This window comes from Arvicanthis niloticus, chromosome 29, assembly GCF_011762505.2.
Source record: "Arvicanthis niloticus isolate mArvNil1 chromosome 29, mArvNil1.pat.X, whole genome shotgun sequence".
Taxonomy (NCBI): domain Eukaryota; kingdom Metazoa; phylum Chordata; class Mammalia; order Rodentia; family Muridae; genus Arvicanthis; species Arvicanthis niloticus.
The window spans coordinates 14170818-14189031 of NC_133437.1; the positions used below are offsets into that span (position 1 = coordinate 14170818).

Genomic DNA, 18214 nt, shown 5'->3' on the forward strand with positions numbered 1-18214 from the left:
TAGGGACTCTTCAATACAGAGTAACTTTTGGTATGTTTTTCCTTGGACAGATATTCATATCATCTAAATTTTTATGATTTTTACCAATTTTTATGATTTTTACTATTGTAACCTGTTTTTACCTTTTTTTGTTCTTTGTTTGTTTGTTTGGTTGGTTTTGGTTTTGGTTTTTTTTGTTTGTTTTTTTTGTTTTTTGTTTTTTGGTTTTTTGGTTTTTTGTTTGTTTGTTTGTTTGTTTTTTTGGTTTTTCAAGACAGGGTTTCTCTGTGTAGCCCTGGCTGTCCTGGAACTCACTCTGTAGACCAGGCTGGCCTCGAACTCAGAAATCCTCCTGCCTCTGCCTCCCAAGTGCTGGGATTAAAGGCATGCACCACCACTGCCCAGCCCTGTAACCTGTATTTTAAGTGAAGAAAATACAGTTCTATATTTATTTGCACACTTATTGTAGCTATTTCAACCTAAGTTTAATGGCTGTGCTCTAATGTGAAATTTGAACAGTTGACCTAGATAGTGTGTACCTTGACAAAAAAATCTTTCTGATGTACATTCATTAAACACACACACAGTCTTTTAGAAAAAAGAATGCAAATTACTTGACCTAAATGTTTTTCACTGTATATAACATCAACCCAAACAATCCTGAACAACACTTGAAGACACATGCTCTCCACAAGGGAGATACTTGTGGTATGAAAGACTATTGACCCTTCAGCAAAGACTGGTTACCAGAGAAGGACAGATAAGGATTCTCGGGAGTAGCAGTGGTGAGACTTCATTCCTGAAAACCTATCTCAACTTGATGAGGCCATACCTGAAATAGTACAAAATAAATGAATAAATTCTAGTGTAACTTCTCACGGTGTGACTAATTTGCAAAGCAATGTCGTATGTGATAAGACAAGAGTGACTTAAATTCCCTGATACAGTGTTGAAATATGTGTATATACAATAGAACAGAGAGAGAGAGAGAGAGAGAGAGAGAGAGAGAGAGAGAGAGAGAGAGAGAGAGAAGCAAGCCATCCTGAACCATTCTATCTGATTTTCTTCTTTCAGGCAACTGCATGAAATTCCGTTTTAAATCTGAAGGCGCAAGAGTACTCTTGAAACTGTTTTATACAATTTCACAGCCACTCACCACCAGCCTTACCTGCATGGTGTTTTAATATAAAAATTGTACTATATTTGCTTTTAAATCTAATTCTTTTATGCTTTTTAAAATACCTACTACCCTGGACGTTTTCAAGAAATTGCATAGTCTTGTTAGCCAAAAAAAGCAGAGTTGTGCTTTATTTTTATTGGCAGTTAATGTGGGACCTTAAATACCAGCTGTCTTAGGAACCACCAAATGATTGACATAAAACTGCAAAACTTGTAGCCTCTTCCCTGGTTGGAGAAACAGAATAAAAGGAAGGCAAGTATTTTGCCCAGGTTTGGGGATGCAAGGAAGGTATGTGGTTGCCTGTTGAATAAAGGCTTCCCTTTAAAGTATTTTATGTCAAATTTAACTGTCTTTACAAAATAAAATACTGTAACTGTCTTTACATAAAGTGGAGAAATAAATAAAGTCTATTCCACATACACCTAAATACCCCAAAACGGGCTGGGAGTCGGGGGGTGGGGGTGGGGGTTACTCCTGGAGGCAAGACATCTTGAGACCAAGAAAAAAGGCGGGACAGATGTGCCACCACCACATTCCCTGCCTTCCCTGCCTCCCTGTGGAGTCGTGGAGGAAGCCGGGACCACAGAGCACCTCTTAAGCTTTATCTCCAAGACAGTAGCGCCGCTCTCTGCCAGCCAAAGGACTCAGATCTTTAGCCTCTACCCCCAGCAGCGCTTCTGCCCCGTCACCTACCCTACGAGGAGTCCCCAGTCACCCTCCTTCCAGCCAGCCTCACTAGCCTTATCTGCCGAGAGTCTGGGCACCAGTCTCTCTGCCCCTGGTCCCTATACCCGCCCCGCGCCCCTCAGCCCCCAAGCTGTGGTCCCGAAGTGACCAGTCTCGCCTTCTCTCTGGCGATCCAGATCTCCCTGGCTACCTACAGTGGACCGCAGAGTGCCTGGGATGCTGCCCAGGCCCGCGCCCACCGCACTATGCAAGCTCTCAGGCGGTGACTCTCTCCTCCTCCCTGCCTGTGGGCCCCTAGAGCTTGTTTGCTCGTCCTCAGCCCAGATGCCAGATCAGTTCCCTCCTCCAGCCCCTTCAGCAGCCTTTTGCTTCCTGCAGTGTGTTACTTTCTTTCTTTCTTTTCCGCCTTTCCTAGGCCCAATCAAAGGTGGCTCTGTTATTGAAACGCGAAGCCGTTTCCTCTCCAAACCCCTTGGCCACTCAAGGCAGGAATCAATGGACCCATATACGCTCCCTCGAGTTATAAATAAATGTCTATTTGTTCAGGAGGCGTTTTCCCGCGTGTTTCAGCATCTTCCCGTGTGGTTATTTTAAGTGTGTGTGTGTGTGTGTGTGTGTGTGTGTGTGTGTGTGCGCGCGCGCGCCCTAGTCCTGTGACATCTGGTTCTAATCCTGAGTGTGGATCTATAACCCAACCCCACCCACCCAGACTCCCCCTTGCATTCCTTGCTCTATAAATAAACTCAGGTTCTTAGGCACTATCATCTAAAGACACAATAGCAGTTGTGGGTACATTTAATCCAACACTGATACTGAGTCCAGCAGCCAACAATTTGGGCAGAACAAGCAATTTGGGTAAAAGTTTGGTGCCCTGTTGTCTTACGTGTCTATAAGGGAAAGACCTCTCCCGTGCTTGGACACTAAAACTACAAGGTGACAAATTGTGTAGGCGAGTCAGTAGAGACTACAATTCATTCCACAGTTCCCTCACAGCATCTCCTGTGGCTATACCCCTGAGTAGACAGGGAGCAGGAGGCCTGGTGTGGGTGGGGGCTTGTGGTTGGGCCTGCTGCTTTTCCTGAACTCCAGAGCTGAATCCTCCGGATCTGAGAAGAGGGAGTCATCTAAGAGACTGCTGTTTTACAAGGTCTGGGCACAGAGCTGCCCCTCCCTTCCCCCCTGAAGTTTGCATGGAGTGCAGTTAAGCTGTAATTAGAGGATCTGGGAGGAGAAGCCTCCTGGTGACGCTTTGCTTTTCTTCTGCTCTTGGTGAGAAGTGCCTCCTTCATCCTCGGATCAGGACCTCTGCCATCCAGCACCACAGAGAGACATTCTGCACACAGGCGCTCCAGCACACACACCCATACCCACACCCACACCGCACTCGCCCAGAGAAAAACTTAAGGTCAGGAGGAGCGTTAGCTTCACTTCATCTCCAACTCCCAGCTAAGAGGGACTGGAAGCTTCTGAACTGGAATTCAGGACAAGGTAAAAGTTCTATCATTTCTTTTTGGTGGGGTTTTCCCCCTCTTTCAGATATATCTTAGTGTCTTATGTATTTCAGAACTTCGCGCATATAATGTATGTACCTAGTAAACAAATTTTATTATTTTCTTCAGTATTTAACATAGCACCTCCACTTTTTAAACTTTATTGTCAGGTAAAATATCATTGCAATAAACAGGTTCAGTCTAGACTTGAAGAAAGAATTAACTCAAGTTTTCCTAGCTTTTGCAACTGCTGCTATTAATCTGAGAGGCACATGGTTCCAAGCGGTGGCTTTTCCATCTGTATTTGAACAAGCAGTTTTATAGCAGCCGAGATGAGAGAAGGGTAGTTTAGAGTGGAGGATGAACTGTTGAATGAGACTGTCCATCCCAGAGTTATGACTTCTGTCTTAGAGGATATATAGGTTTACGTGAAAAAGAAAGTTACTTCAGTCATAGCTAATACCTGTTAGATTAACAGCCTTTGAAACATCATAGTGTGGCTAGGTCTTTCTGGGTAATTTTAAAATCAAGAACAGATCATTATGATGCATTGCCTTTTTTGCAGAGAATGATGTCAATGAACAATATCAATGTCCTAAAAAGTATTTCAAGTTGTAGCTGCTAAGAAAACTTTTTAAAAAGTTGCCTAAAGGAGTTACTTACATTTTCAAGCTACTCCTTAATGAAAGCAAACCTGAACTCCGAGGGTTAGATTAAATTATTCTCTTCTGCTGAATATGCCTGTTGTGTCCAAGTAATACAGTCTGTTCATTTGAAAATAAGTTGTTTTATTTTCATTTATCACTGGAAAAGTACACAAAGTAGCCAGTACATTTGGGGAGTCTGAGGGTGGAAAATGTTCCCGTAAGTGGTCCAGTGTGATGTCATGAAATCAAACATCCTGGCTGGCTGCTCAGAACCTAATGGTTATTAAGAAATAAAGTCTGTGAATTAATTTCCTAGTAAATGTAATATTTATTCATTCCAAATGTAGTTTCTGGTAACCATTTCTATTTGATTATTTCAGTACGCTAACTTTTGAGTAATTTATACACATTTTAATGATATAAGGTAGAACTATTATCTAATGAAAATATATCATCAGGGATTTATTTATTTATTTGAATAAGAGTATTTTCATTATATTTAATAAAACAGAATGTTTGTCAAAGGACTTGTCTAGTACTATCATATATATACAGGATATCTATTCATATATGATATATAATGATCATATATGAATATAAATGAAAAGCCTCAGCTAAGTGATGAAATTATTTTAGTTCCTTTTTTTCTTTTAGTGGCTTCTTTAATAAACTGTAAGTTGCTTAGAAATAGAAAAAAATAAATAAATAAAAAGTAAATTTTCTGAAGGCTAATTGAAGGATCAGAAACAAGACCACTATCTTAAAAGACCAGTGGTCCATGGCAGGAACCCACCCAGAGACCAGTATTCCAAACAGGAGTGCCCAGTGGGCCCTGGCTTTCTGTAAGAGGAGGAACATGGTGTTCTTATGAAGTGAGCCATTTACTTCCAACAAGGCTCTGTCTCTGGGAGGGATGACTGACACTAATTTAGAAGTACTGAAGAAACCTTCACAGAGAAGAATCGATCCATTATGTCCCTAGCGGTTTCAGTTCGTTTTCCTTCCTTTGGGAGCAAGAAACACATCCAGTATAAATACATCTAGAGTATACAGAAAAATACCTTATAGTTTTCTGAACAGTCCTCTCTTTTAGCGTTTTGGGTGTGGAGTACTGGTATTTCCTAAAAAAGACATTGGACTGTCTTCATCTTCATAAAGATGAACACAGATCATATTCAGGAGATGGCTCCCTTCAGAAAATACCAGTTTTCATTTCCTTTTTCCCTAGACGAACATTTTTCCAGATTACAGTTTGAAGATTAATGGTATCCCACCAATTAAAATTCCAGTAGCAGCCGAGGGCAAATTTGGAAACATTTTTTTTTTTTTTACATCATAGTCTTCTGTTGCTTCCAATTAATTTCTCAACTACCTGCAGTCATTACTACTAACCACATCACTTAGTCTATGTCATTTAAATTTACTTACCCTGTCATTCAAAAGGTAACAAAATGTTTGGGGAAGTAAGGAGGGAAAAAACAGAATATGACTATGTTAGAGATTTTAATCAATATTGTATGAGCAGGATTAGAGGAAACATCTGATTAAGCAAATATTAGATGCAGCGAGGGTACGTTGATATAAATTAATAACACAGCTCTTCATCTACTGTATGAGTGGGCGGGACTGAAGTTTAGGGTGAAGCACGGTCCCTTATCGCCACCTAGTGGATATATACAGAAGGCTTTCTTAACAGGCTCTAAAATTTCACTGGTTTGAGTCCATTACATAAAAATTGACTCATTTGTTTGGTTGATACATTTTACCCTTAAGTGTATGACAGACTATGGAGTGGATGCTAAGAATAGAAATCAAAACAAGTGTAATTTTCATGTAGATTAAAAATCAAGATCTCTCTGAACAGTTTATTGAATTCCCAGTGGCCGCATTTGGTTATTAACTGTCAGCTTTTTGCCTTCTAGAGGAGACAGTTTAATTACACAAATCACATCTAATGTAAAGAGATATCATCATACAGTTCAAGGAAAGGTAGAAAGAACGCTATTGTAAACTAGTTTCTCAAATAGAAACACATTTTTGTATATTTTATTATTACTAAGTCTGGATAGGAAATTGATAGTTTAAAGCATTAACAGAGACACCACAAAGTTTTCCTGCATAATCTTTATGTTTTTAATAGATGGACAAGGGTAGTCGAGGTAGCTTTTAGGTATAAGGTATATTTTATGATATTAATTACTATAGAGGACAAGTTTATCTATCCTTATTGGTTATATGAAATTTTAAAACAGAGACTTTGCTTTTGTGACGTTCATATGACAGAAAAATCTTCCTCGACAAGCGTGTTTGTATGCAGAAACACTGTTTGACAGGGACAGTAGACTTTCATTGGAGGTTCATTCTGTATACTCTTAATTTGAAACATCTTTTCTCTAAGAGATATATGAATTATTACTCCCACAGATTCTGTTCAAGATATACAACCTAATGGTAAATGGAAATTAATAAAGATGAGTTGTGAAGTCCAATTGGGAAGTATAGTGCCTCATTACAAAAATCTGATGTGTCACCTGCTAAGCCAGCCACTAAGATGCACTAGGCAAGCATAGTAAGGCCTGCCATCATGAAACAAGAACCCTCCTGTTTAGGAGTTATGATTTTTGGGTTTCCTGTTTTTCCTTGTTTGGCCCTGGGACCCACACAATGACAAAAACCACCCACTCACCAAGTCCTCTTTCATGAATGTCACCAAAATGGAGTCTAAATTGAACAGAGGTGAATAGAGAATTAGGGCCCTCACTCCTGTAAAGAGAGATGTGTTATCCTTGGCCAGCAATGGGTCTTTATCCTTAAGACAAAAATAATGTCAATACTTTATCTGGCCACCATGATATCCTGTATTTACTCAGTGTGAATGCTGGGAAGAGACTACCTGAGAGTCAGGTACCCTGAGTGTAGAAGTTCCATCAGGGGTTACAAAGCTGTTACAGTTCTGAAGTCTACTGGTGCCTTCAGGATGCTGGGCAGACAGATTGTCTAGGAGGGAATTTGGAGCAACTCTGACATAGTGTGAGGTGGCTGGTTTGTGTGTTCGGAATTCTGGGTGATGTCCTAACTCACTCGAGGGGATGGGGAGGGTGAGTTGTGGAATTAAGATGCTTAGCTATGTTTCCCAAAGAAAGCCAAGCCTTTGGGTTTTGGTTTGGATTGGTTTGGATTTTTTTTTTTTATGCCAAATGACACCTCACCTCTTTTAAAATCTGTTTGTTTGTTTGCTTGCTTGCTTACTCTTGTCTGTCATGACACTGGAAATTAATCTCTGGCTCTTACTCATGCTAGGCAAGCCCGTCCCTAGACCAGGAGGCTCTTTATAACATAAAACAAAAAGCCCAAAGGATAAAAATAAATCAGAGAAAGGTTTGACTCTGCTCCATCAGGGTAACAAAATCTTCCCCTCTACCTTCTAGTTCTAGAATTCTGAAGCAAATTCAGCGTTATTTTGTTGGTTGTTAAATTCTGACTCCTGGAAACTGCAACTGAATTCAATCATTTCTACAATCTTGTAAGCGGTCTTAGATCTCAGCCTTCATACTATGTACATGACCCTTTCTTGTTCTTGCTTTGAGGATCACCCCTTTCAAGCATTCATCTTTTCAGTCAGAAAAAATGTTACCGAGCACTTGCTGTATCAGGCATTGTAGCAGTGTTATACACTACAACTCTGCCCCACACTTTACATTAGGAAAATCCATTATAAAATAATCAAAATGTCAAAATTGATGGTACTGGGCTTAACGCATTACAGAATCCTGAAGTATATTTTGAGTAACAGAAACAAGCCAAAAGATCTAGATACCTTCTGGTGTAGAATCAATTTTGAAGCTGTATCGTTAAAAGTCATTTCCATTTCAACTTTCTGGGCTGTGGTGCTTGATAGTGTAGACAGAGTTAGAAGATAGCCATGATACCTGGAACCCTAGAAGGCCTGGGGTTCTGACAATATGTTGTTCAGACTAACAGGAAACACAAACTTGTATCTGCGTACCTGTGCTCTTCTCTACTTTGCCCCTAATATTCAGACTGAGCAAGGGAGAGTTAGTACATGGTTTGCACCAGGCAAGTCTCATGCTAGGCGCTACACAGTAATTAGTGCAAGGCATTCTCAGATCAGTAGAGAAGGCAGGTGGCACATGTCATGAATCACAACTCAAATCTGCCAAAGAAGTGGGATTTGCCTTTCCCCATCTCCTGTGTCTCCTTTCTTTGCACTTATCCAAACTTTCCAACCCTTGGTATACAACTGAGATCAACACACTCCCACTCCCAGGGTATCAGTTGCTGTATCTAGTTGATTGACTTCTTCACTACATCTAAGAATGAAAGAGTTCTCCTCACTCGTCTACATTTCAAGCCCTTTATCTCTTAAAGTAAATGTTTTGTTTTAAGTAAAGGAATTTAAAGCATCTGGAGGCATCTCTTGCTTGCCCCGAAGGGGGTAATTTCAGAGTCTTCAATCTCTGAGTTGACACTGTCTGTTCCTTGTGAGAGTGCCCTCCAGGCCTGTTTGTAAGACCTCAAAGAACTCTGGCTCCTGTTGACCACTGGACCCTTTGAGCTGAGCCAGATCAGCTCTCCTTTCTACCTCTTCCAGGAATTGGAGCAAAAACTGTCTCCACTTCTACCCCCAGGGCATCCAAAGCCCTTCCTGCTGGGAATTCCTGCTCACTATGTCATTAGCATTAAGTCCCTTGCCCTTCACTGAAGAGCTTTGGTTGTGACCCTGAGGGACTGAGCACTCAGAGAAATGTGAGTTCTACTGTTTGGGCCTCCAATGACAGCCTATAGATCCAGAGAAGAGAGAGTAGTATACATAGTATATTCAAGGTTTAGTATATACAGTCCACAGAGTTATGAAGCTGGAAGGAAATAGGTGGAGGTACACACAGGAGAAGCAGCCATCATGTTGAAAATATGGGTCACAGCCAACATCGTTCAGCTCTACAAGGTTTTAGGATTAGGTACAATTCATTTAGAAAATGTGTCACACTGATACTGAGTGAAGTCTTTCTGCTGTGTGAAATACATACTATGAATAAACAAATAAATATCACAGAAAAAATAAATCTGCCTTCCCTGTACAAAATTAGGCTTGATTAACACAAGACAAAATGATGGTTCTATTTTATTACGTGTGTTAAATTCATTTAAGTACTTTCTGAAAAGTTTATGCGTATGGATTTCGCCTGCATGCAGGTCTGCATATTTATGCAGTGCCTGCCAAAGCCAGAAGATGGCGTTGGCGACAGCACTTCTGCACTTGAAGTTTACAGACTTTTTTTTTTTTTTTTTAACTTGTTAGAGCATGCCACTGTAGTTTGATGTTCACTCTCAGACCCTGTTCTGAGCCAGGACACTAAGGAGAGCCTGCCATCTGCTCTCTAAGGCTGATGGTCCTGATTTGGAGACCTGGCATCCTCCTCTTTCTTTCTAGAACTTAGAGGAGCAAACTTGCTGATCTAGCTGAGCCATAGGGTACCTGACTATGAGTCGTCCCACTTGAGGACTCTCAACATGGGCAGTACCTGCCCTCCAGTACCTAATTTTCTCTTGATCCTAGGCCGGTCCCGGACTCTGTTCATTCATAGGTAGTCTTCTCCATCACTGCCAAATTTGTAAATTCTTCTCAGATTCAAATAATTGCTATAGCAATAAATTTAATTTTTTTAAATAAATTTAAAAATAAATAAGCTTAAATTGCAATAACTCTCTAAATAATTTCAGTAAACACCTAAATTGAAAAATAAAACAGGGTTTCGGTGGGGGATGGGGATAGAAGGTTGGTGGCAGAGCACTTTCCTCTCCTCTCCTCGCAGGTGGAAGGCCCTGGATTAGAGGAATCAGTTCAGCGGCCTTTGCCCTAGAAGGTGCAGGAGAGGATGCAGTAGAGGGTTCAGGAGAAGATGCAGGAGAAGGTGCAGGAGAGGGTGCAGGAGAATAAGCATTGCAGGCTGCAGTGGAGGATGCACTAGAGGGCGCACTGACTGAGTTAGGGAAAGAATTCTAGGAAGATGAGAATGATTCAAGAGTCAACAACTATCAGAGGCCGGACGCTGGTGCCTGAGACAATAAAATACTCTTGGTGAAAATGTGAGTGGAATTTAGGAACTACTTCTGCGGGCAAACAAACTGAATTAATGTGTACGTCATGGGCAGACGTCAGGCTGGAAATGGAGATTTTGAAACTTTAACATTAAATTGTTAATTTAAAAACATCATTTAGAAGAATGGAGAGCACATTCAGGGAGCAAGGGGAAGCTAGATCCCAGGGGGAAACTGGCAGAGAGCGTCCTGCTGTGCAGACTGCTTCATGTTTGTTTGGATTCTGAGGTTTGAACCCATGGCCTCACAAATGCGAGGCAAGCCTACCACTGCTGATTCACAACCTGGATGCATCCTTTAGGCCTTCGCTTCTATCTTATCCACTGTAAATGTTCCTAGAGCTGGGTAATTGTTGGCATTCCTTCTAGGCTCCGCCCAACAGTTACCTAGCAACAACCAGGAAGGCTGGCTTGCTATAATAGAAGGGACTGTTTGGCCTCTCTGACTCTCTCTGACTCTGCCTCTTCTCTACCCACCTCCTTTCTCCTCTTCCCCCTCCCCTCTCCACACGTTCCTGGCCAGCCTCTCTCCTCTTCTGTCTCTCTGTCTCTGAATCTGTCTCTGTCTCTCTCTCCTTCCATTGCCGCCAAATAAACTCTATTCTATAGTAGAGTACTATATACTATATACTATATACTATATACTGTACTAAAAGGTTGGAACTTCAGGGGAGGGATGCCTCAGCATGGGCTGCCTGATGTACCCCCTCCTACCACACCATATCCTTGATTTTATAAAAACACACCAGGAAAAGCAGTATTTCATCAATCCCCACATCTCGAAGTCATCAACCCTCTGCACAGACAAGATGCCTGGCATGTTTGCTGAATTAAATGAAATTAAAGTGGCATTTCCAAGCCTTGATGTTCTAATGACAGATTGTCATAATGATAAGTCTGAATAAGACCTCAAAATGCCTGCATTGTAGCCATTTGTTCAATTTCATCCAATACTTAGTTAACTTTAAATATATGTTGTTGCATTCTGTTGTTTAAAAATCAGCAACCCATGTGTGGCACAGATGGTAATCACCAGAGTGTTTGATTAACCATACCCACAATGTTTACCTTGACATATGAATGAACTGCCCACAGGATGGAGTGTAGGTCAGGGACACTCAGCAATCCATTCACTAGTTCCTAGATTCTCAAGACTTCTAAATTTTAAGTCAAATGTAGAGTCCATAATGCTTAATTTCTCTTGTCTTCTCAACAAGTTATATTTCTTTACCAGAACGAATTACCAAATAAACTACAATGAATAACTGAACAATTTTAACATAAGCAGGTCCAAAAATTGTATGACACATACTTCTTTTATTAAACAAAAATATCTTGTGCATCTGAGATTCAAATTTAACTGAATGTTCTGGGTTTTTTTTTTTTTTCCTGGCTAAAACTGTCATCCCCACCTTCACTGGGAATAACTAGAGGTTATCACACATAAATCCTTTCATGATGCTTCTGAACACTTTCTAAAGTTATTGAATGTGTTTGTGTTTCATGTGTGTGTGTGTATTTGTGTGAATAAAAGCATTGAGTATGCTAATCTAATGCTTAGATGACCAGCCCTCCAGAACTAAACAGTTTTTGCTAATGAGAATATTGTATTGAAAATAAATAAACAGGTATGGTAGCCTATGCTTATTATCCCTGGTCTTAGGAGAGCTGATGTAGGAAGATAGTGAGTTCAAGGTAAGCTGAACTACATAACAGCACACTTTCCCAAACAAACAAATACTTGATCCAAGTAAAATTGTCAAATTGTAACGTATTAAGACATGACTTTATAGAAAAGATTTAACTGTCCTGTCATGAGCCTTGAGTGTGTATTAACTAGTACTCACATTTCACAGTTTTTGCAAGTCAGAAATAATTACATGACAAAATGACCATAAGAAGATGATGCAATCATAAAATTATATAAGGTACAAGAAGTATAAACCCAAATGTTCTAACAGCACAGATCTGGAAGAGCATTTCTCCCTTGTTGACTATTTTGCTGTTTTGCTGCCACCTTGTGGTTCTTGTAGGGATTGCCCAATACAACAAATGGTTAATAACTTGCTTGATCAATACAGTCTCATCTGCGACTAATAAGTTTTAGTTTTTCCCCAAATGCATGAACTACAGAACCAAGAAAGTGCCAAGAACATAGCTCAAATACTTTCTGAGTTTATCTTTTTTAAGATAATTGTTTTATCACTTTTAAGATAATCACTAATTTAAAGATCATTCAGTTTTGTACGAATTTATAGAAAATGGATGAATTTACTTGTATTTTCTTTAATATTCAGGCTAGTTGACTTTTAACATGGATTTACATAGTTTTGTGAACTCAATAATTTCAGAATTGATCTCCTTACTTCATTTTTTTAACCAGCCCTCATTCATATCCTAAATCAAGATAACAATACCTTTGAAACAAAAAGAAATATAAACAACAACAAAAAAAATGTACCAGAAGGCATTGTACTGATATATAAGTTTAAAATGATCATAATTTCAATCACTTAGGCTAGAAAATTCAGAGTTCTCAACTACTGGTTCATAGCGTGACTGAAGCCTCATTCTGACTGCGCTGACCCTCAGCTCATTCCTCCCCACACCGTCAGACTTCGAGACCCTCAGCTCATTCCCCCCTACCCCCCGTCCTTCCTTCTGCATTGTTAGTCTTGCTCACCAGCATCCTTTGCATCCTTGGCCTATTGCCTGAAAAAGGATCTGCCAGACAAATTATTGTCATCACAGTTTGTCCATCCATCTCCTTAAAACTATGCCAATACAATGGTAACTCATCCTGAAGAGGCTTAAGCTCTGCAGCTTGGTGGAATCAGGTCTCCAGACACTGCTGTGATGCAGACTGATCGGATTTCTTTACAAATACTTCCCCCCCGCCACCCCCCAAAATGGATATCCTTTTCCTTAAGCTCAAAGTGCAGATGCCCAAGCCTCCATCTGATTCATGCTAAAAACAGTATTTACGTAAACGAAGCCCTCCCACACCTTCACATCAAAACTAGCCCCTGGACTCAACCCCTATATGTTTCCATCAATTATAATAACAAATTTTTGAAGATCTGTTTGGTCTTAAGTGGGTAAGATTGTTGTTTCCTGAGCAGTGTAGTTTATTTCTTCTAGTCTTCTCAGAGAACTCTCTGTTGATTTGACTTCCCTCTCTTGCATCTTCAGTGTCTCAGACTTTGCTCATCCCTTTTTATTAGAATTTAATCATACCTGAATTTTTGTTTAAAATACAAAAAAAGAGGGGGATGGGGACTCTCCCTTCCTCCCACTGTCATTCTATTGGGAGAAAGGCCACTGGAAACCAGATAACAAGAGAATCTTGGAAATGCTGACACTACTCCCCCCACCCCCCCACCAAGGCCCCCTGTCTTTTCTGCAGCATCAACTAATGGAATTGCTTTCCTTCAGAGCCAATGTTTTTGGCTTTTCCTGTTGCTGTAACAAAAATATTCGAGGCTTGACCTTGGAAAGAAAGAAAACGTATTAATTCACAGGTCTCAGGATGCAAGACTGCAGTACCGATTTATGGCCAGATCTGCTAGGGACCTCCCAGTGGATGGAATGGCAGAGCCAAGAGTGTATGGAAAAGAGACAACCTGGTGAGACTTCGAGAAACCAGAGAGGGAGTCAGCAGAAAAGCTAGCTATTTTATGCAACAATTGAGTCTCATAAAAAATTAATTCCACAAGACCAGTATTATTCTCTCCTAAGTGTGACACCCACTTGACTTAATTATTTATGGACTATCTGTTTTCTAATGGCCTCTACTCAGTTTGCCCTCACTCTTCACAGTCTTTGTGTGCATCCATTGATTCCCACAAATCACACCCTTCTCACCCATTGGTTGACAACTCTCAGGTGTTAAAATCTTCTCAGGTTTTTCTGTTGGAGAATCTAACCATCTCTGTTAACAAAATGCATACATCTCAAACTCATCAAGTCCAAGGGAACTCTTTCATTTTTCCTGAATCTGGCCTCCCCAATCTAGCTCCATTAGTAAACAGTGCCGTTTTATCTCCATTCAGTTGCTAAGGGTAAAAGCTTGAGAGTCACCCTGTTGGTTCTGTACCATAAGCATCTCCCAGTGTACACAGCTCTTCTGCCTCCACCAGCATAAATTTCACCCTGCAACTCACACCCTTCTGGTTGAATTCCTGCAAACCTTATCCATTGGGTTCAGTGTTTCCATTCTTGGTTCTAATTCTCTCATGTCACAGTAAGAGCAATTTTTATAAAATGTAAAATATGATAGTTTCACACTTAAATCTCACCAGCATCTTTCTACTGTAAAGAAAATTGGGAACAAATAACTTATTACAGTTTGAAATTTCTCAGTGACCTGGCTGTAGTTTTTTTTCTCAAGCCTCATCTATAATCACACGCCCCCGTAACAGGCATGATTAAATGATCAAAAGTCAAGCTACCAAAACAGAATATAGAAGTAGACCCATAGAAAATCTAAATATTACAGTTATTAGATAAGGGCTTTATGTGATATGTTTAATAGAATAGGTATCAAAATACAAGATTAAAAAAAGTAAGATGACTTGAAAAGTCTAAAGCTGTACAATGAGTAACAACTAAAGTTACAAATTCAGTCCATAATTTTAGACATATTAAGGCAGTGATAAGAAAACTGGAAAAATAAGTCTGAACAAACATAGCTAGAATTACTTATGTGAATAATTCATGAAAGATACAATGGGCTGGAGGCGGGATTAAAACATGAGGCATGTAGACATGGGCTTCTCAAAAGAAAAACATGGTAGATGGAGCAGAAACATTTTTTAAGAAATAATAGGTTATGATTTCCCAAACGTCAAAGAAAGTAGAACTACAAAATCTAAATAAGATGATCATCACACATTGAGAAATCAGCCCTCAGGTGTGGAAGACCACACTGCTGACAAAATCGGAAACGTCACGAAGTTCTCCATAGTGAAAGACTCCAGACACAATGAGTAGCACCAACTATCACTTAGAAGAGGAGCTTTTCTTTCCAGCTTAATAAAGGCCACAAACCAGTGAATTGATGTGACCTTATCCCAGTACGGCTTACCTGCCCCACCTGCTTTCTCTCAAAGCAGTCTTCAAGGCAGAAGGGTGTCTAGGAGCCTTGCCTGAGGCAGGTTCTGGATGGAGACATGTGTGGAGGCAGCCCTCTTCTGGCTGTCTGCTTCCAGCTGCTGGGTGGCCCTAACCATAGCCAGGAAAAATTCTAAATGCATCTTCAGACTCTCACATCCATTTTTAAAGTGCAATCTGAAGTTATTCTAAGTTAAAAAATAGAAAATAATCATTGGGAAGTTTATTCTCCTTAAGTTTTATTTATTAGTACTATTTGTATGCTCATGGATGTGTCTGTGGTGTGTGTGTGTGTGTGTGTGTGTGTGTGTGCGCGCGCACGCGCGCACGCGCAAGTATCACAGTGTTCATGTGCAGGTCAGACAACTTGGTGGAGTTTCTTCTTTCTTTCCAGGGTTCCACGTTATCACTAACCAGGCTTGCCCAGAAATTCGATGAGCCATCCCCTTGGGCAGTTTATTTTTGTATAGGATATCTGACAATGGTCTCTTTAAGTCACTGACAGATAAACATTGGGAGCTCAGGCACTCCATCTTCTGATTTGTTGATGCAAATTTTCCCACTGAGCCTGAAACTAATGGCCATGGCTAGTTCTACAGGCCCATAGCTCCAGAGACACATCTACCAAGCTCATACTCCCACCCAGCGCTGGGATTGCAGGCATGTGCTCACACACCTTTGTGTGAGCTCTGGGGAATCAAATTCACATACTCATACTTGCATGGCAGGCATTTTCTGACTGAAGCATCTCCCCAACACAGTATACTGCGTGTTCATTCAGTTCAAAATAATTACAGAACCTTTTAACCTTTTAAGTCTATTCTTTGACACTGGAGGGTTTTTGTTTTTGTTTTTGTTTTAATTTGTATTCTTTAAATCCTCCCAACAGCAGATTATTTTAAGTATTGTCAGCTCCTTAAAGCCAGCAGGTCCAGGCAAGAGGAGAGAGAGGTCCCGGTCCGCAGGGTCTCTCCGGAGCTGATGGTGAATGTTGTTGGCCCAAAGAAACACACCTGGCTGGAGTCTTGTCAAAGCAGGAACTCCACGTTAATGTAACAACCTCTTGTTTATATAAACTTGGAGCATAGGAAGATGTTTTGGAGGGGTGAGATGACGTAGGGGATGGGGAAGGGTGATGGAGGCTATGGGGTGACTGACAGTTGCCAATTGCAAAGCTCTGTATCAGCAATAGCTGAGCAGAGGCAGGGCTAAACAGGTCCTGTTGAGTCACTCTGATACGGAAGTGACTAAGACAGGTCTCAGCCAGGCTCATGTTTGTCCTCAAGGCCCAAACCAAGGCTAAAATGGGGTCCAACGCCTGCACACACCAGACGGGAAGGGCATGCACTACATTGAACCAGCCACCCTCTCCGGCTTGGGGAAAAGGGTTGAATTGACCTTGTGAACAGAGTGAGCTGTGTGGGGGAGGCAGAAGACCTGACGGATCAGCAGGGAACCCCATGGGTCACAACAGACAAGTTATGGGTTGGCTGGGTGGCCACGCCCCTGCCTTCCAGGCACCCTGGCATGGATGAGGAGGAGAGACGAGGGGCCCAACCAAGTATGTCCTTTTTATTTATCTTAAACACAGTTCTATGATCCAACAATACACTTTGCATGATTTGAGTTCTTTTACATTACTCTTGTTTTACTGCCTAGAATATATTGAAAAGATTGTGTATTTTATCAGTGTTTTCTAGAATGCTTTGTACAAGTTAATTATGGAAAGTGACTTGCAGTACTCACATTTTCTACATATTCACTAATTTTTCTCTCTATACGTAATCATTTATTGACAGGAAGCGTTTTAACTCCTGCTTACAGTTTACCAGTTCTGACTTTCTGTGTCCTGAACTTCTATTACTAGGAATGCATGCTGTAGTACTGTCCTAGGGACTCACCTCCCTAAGTAAATCACCTCCATAAGTAAATTACCCACTTTCATAGGTTTTCTTCTGAAATCTACTGTTTGATTTCAATGTAACCCCTCTAGCTTCCTGAAAACTGTCGTTAATGTGTTATATACTTTCTAACCATTTACTTGTTATTTATTTGTGTTTTTTTTTTTTTTAATTTTACATGAACATATTTCTTACTTAGCCTTTTCTTCAAATTCAATGTGACAGTCTCTGAACTTTTACTGGCACTTTTGGACAATTTACATGTAATTAATGTATGCATTAATAGGGCTGAATATGACTCTTCTATGCTACTATTCTTTATGTACCTTCATGTTCTTTGTTCATTCATCCGGATAGCTACAGTCTTCCTTTGGAATAACCTTAGCACCATTTAAATGTTATATTCCTTTTGATGTATTTCTTTCATATTATTATTCCATATTGTGACATTTGGACTTACAGCATACAACTCACAGTTAGTTGGCTTCCAGACAACATAATGCTTCTTCATGTGAACTATATGAATCTTAAAATGAGAAGGGTTTGCTTGACCTGGGTGCATGATTCAGTTTTAAATGTGTTATAAACACAGCCATGCCTTGATAATTTGTTGCTATGCATCAATTATTATTTTAAAGATTTGTATAGGATGATAAAAGCCTTCACCCGTGTAGTTACTGTATTCAGTTTCCTCGCAACTTCCATCAGTCCAGGTTATATTAGTATTATTTCCCTAAGACAATGACGATTTAGTAACACCTATTGAAATGTCAGCCACTGAGTGATTGATTTGCATCCTTGACAGCATCTTAATGTGGTCTTCATTTTGGATGGGTTGTTTATGTGCCCGCCAAAGAATTCCAGATTGGCAATTATTTTCTTTTACTGGTTTAAAAAAAACAAACACTCTCCGCTTTCATCTTACTTGTTTTGTTTCAGGTAAGAAATCTACCTTCATCTCTACTCCTTTATAAAATTATGTCATCTTTATTGTTTTCTGCATATTTTCTCTTCAAAGTTTTTTTTCCTTTGAAAGTTTCAATTAGTATGTCCTGTGTTTAAATTTTTATAGTATTTTGGATTTCCTAAGCTCCATGAA

General features: G+C 40.2%; 1 protein-coding gene across 1 annotated transcript in view; it reads left to right on the top strand.

Annotated features, from left to right (window-relative positions):
- The first annotated feature begins 3024 nt into the window (after positions 1-3024).
- Hapln1 (hyaluronan and proteoglycan link protein 1) overlaps positions 3025-18214 on the top strand; it is a 66157-nt gene continuing 50967 nt past the window's right edge. The window contains exon 1 of the mRNA XM_076927112.1: positions 3025-3334. The gene's annotated coding sequence lies outside the window, so the exon portion shown is untranslated. The remainder of the gene's footprint in view (positions 3335-18214) is intronic.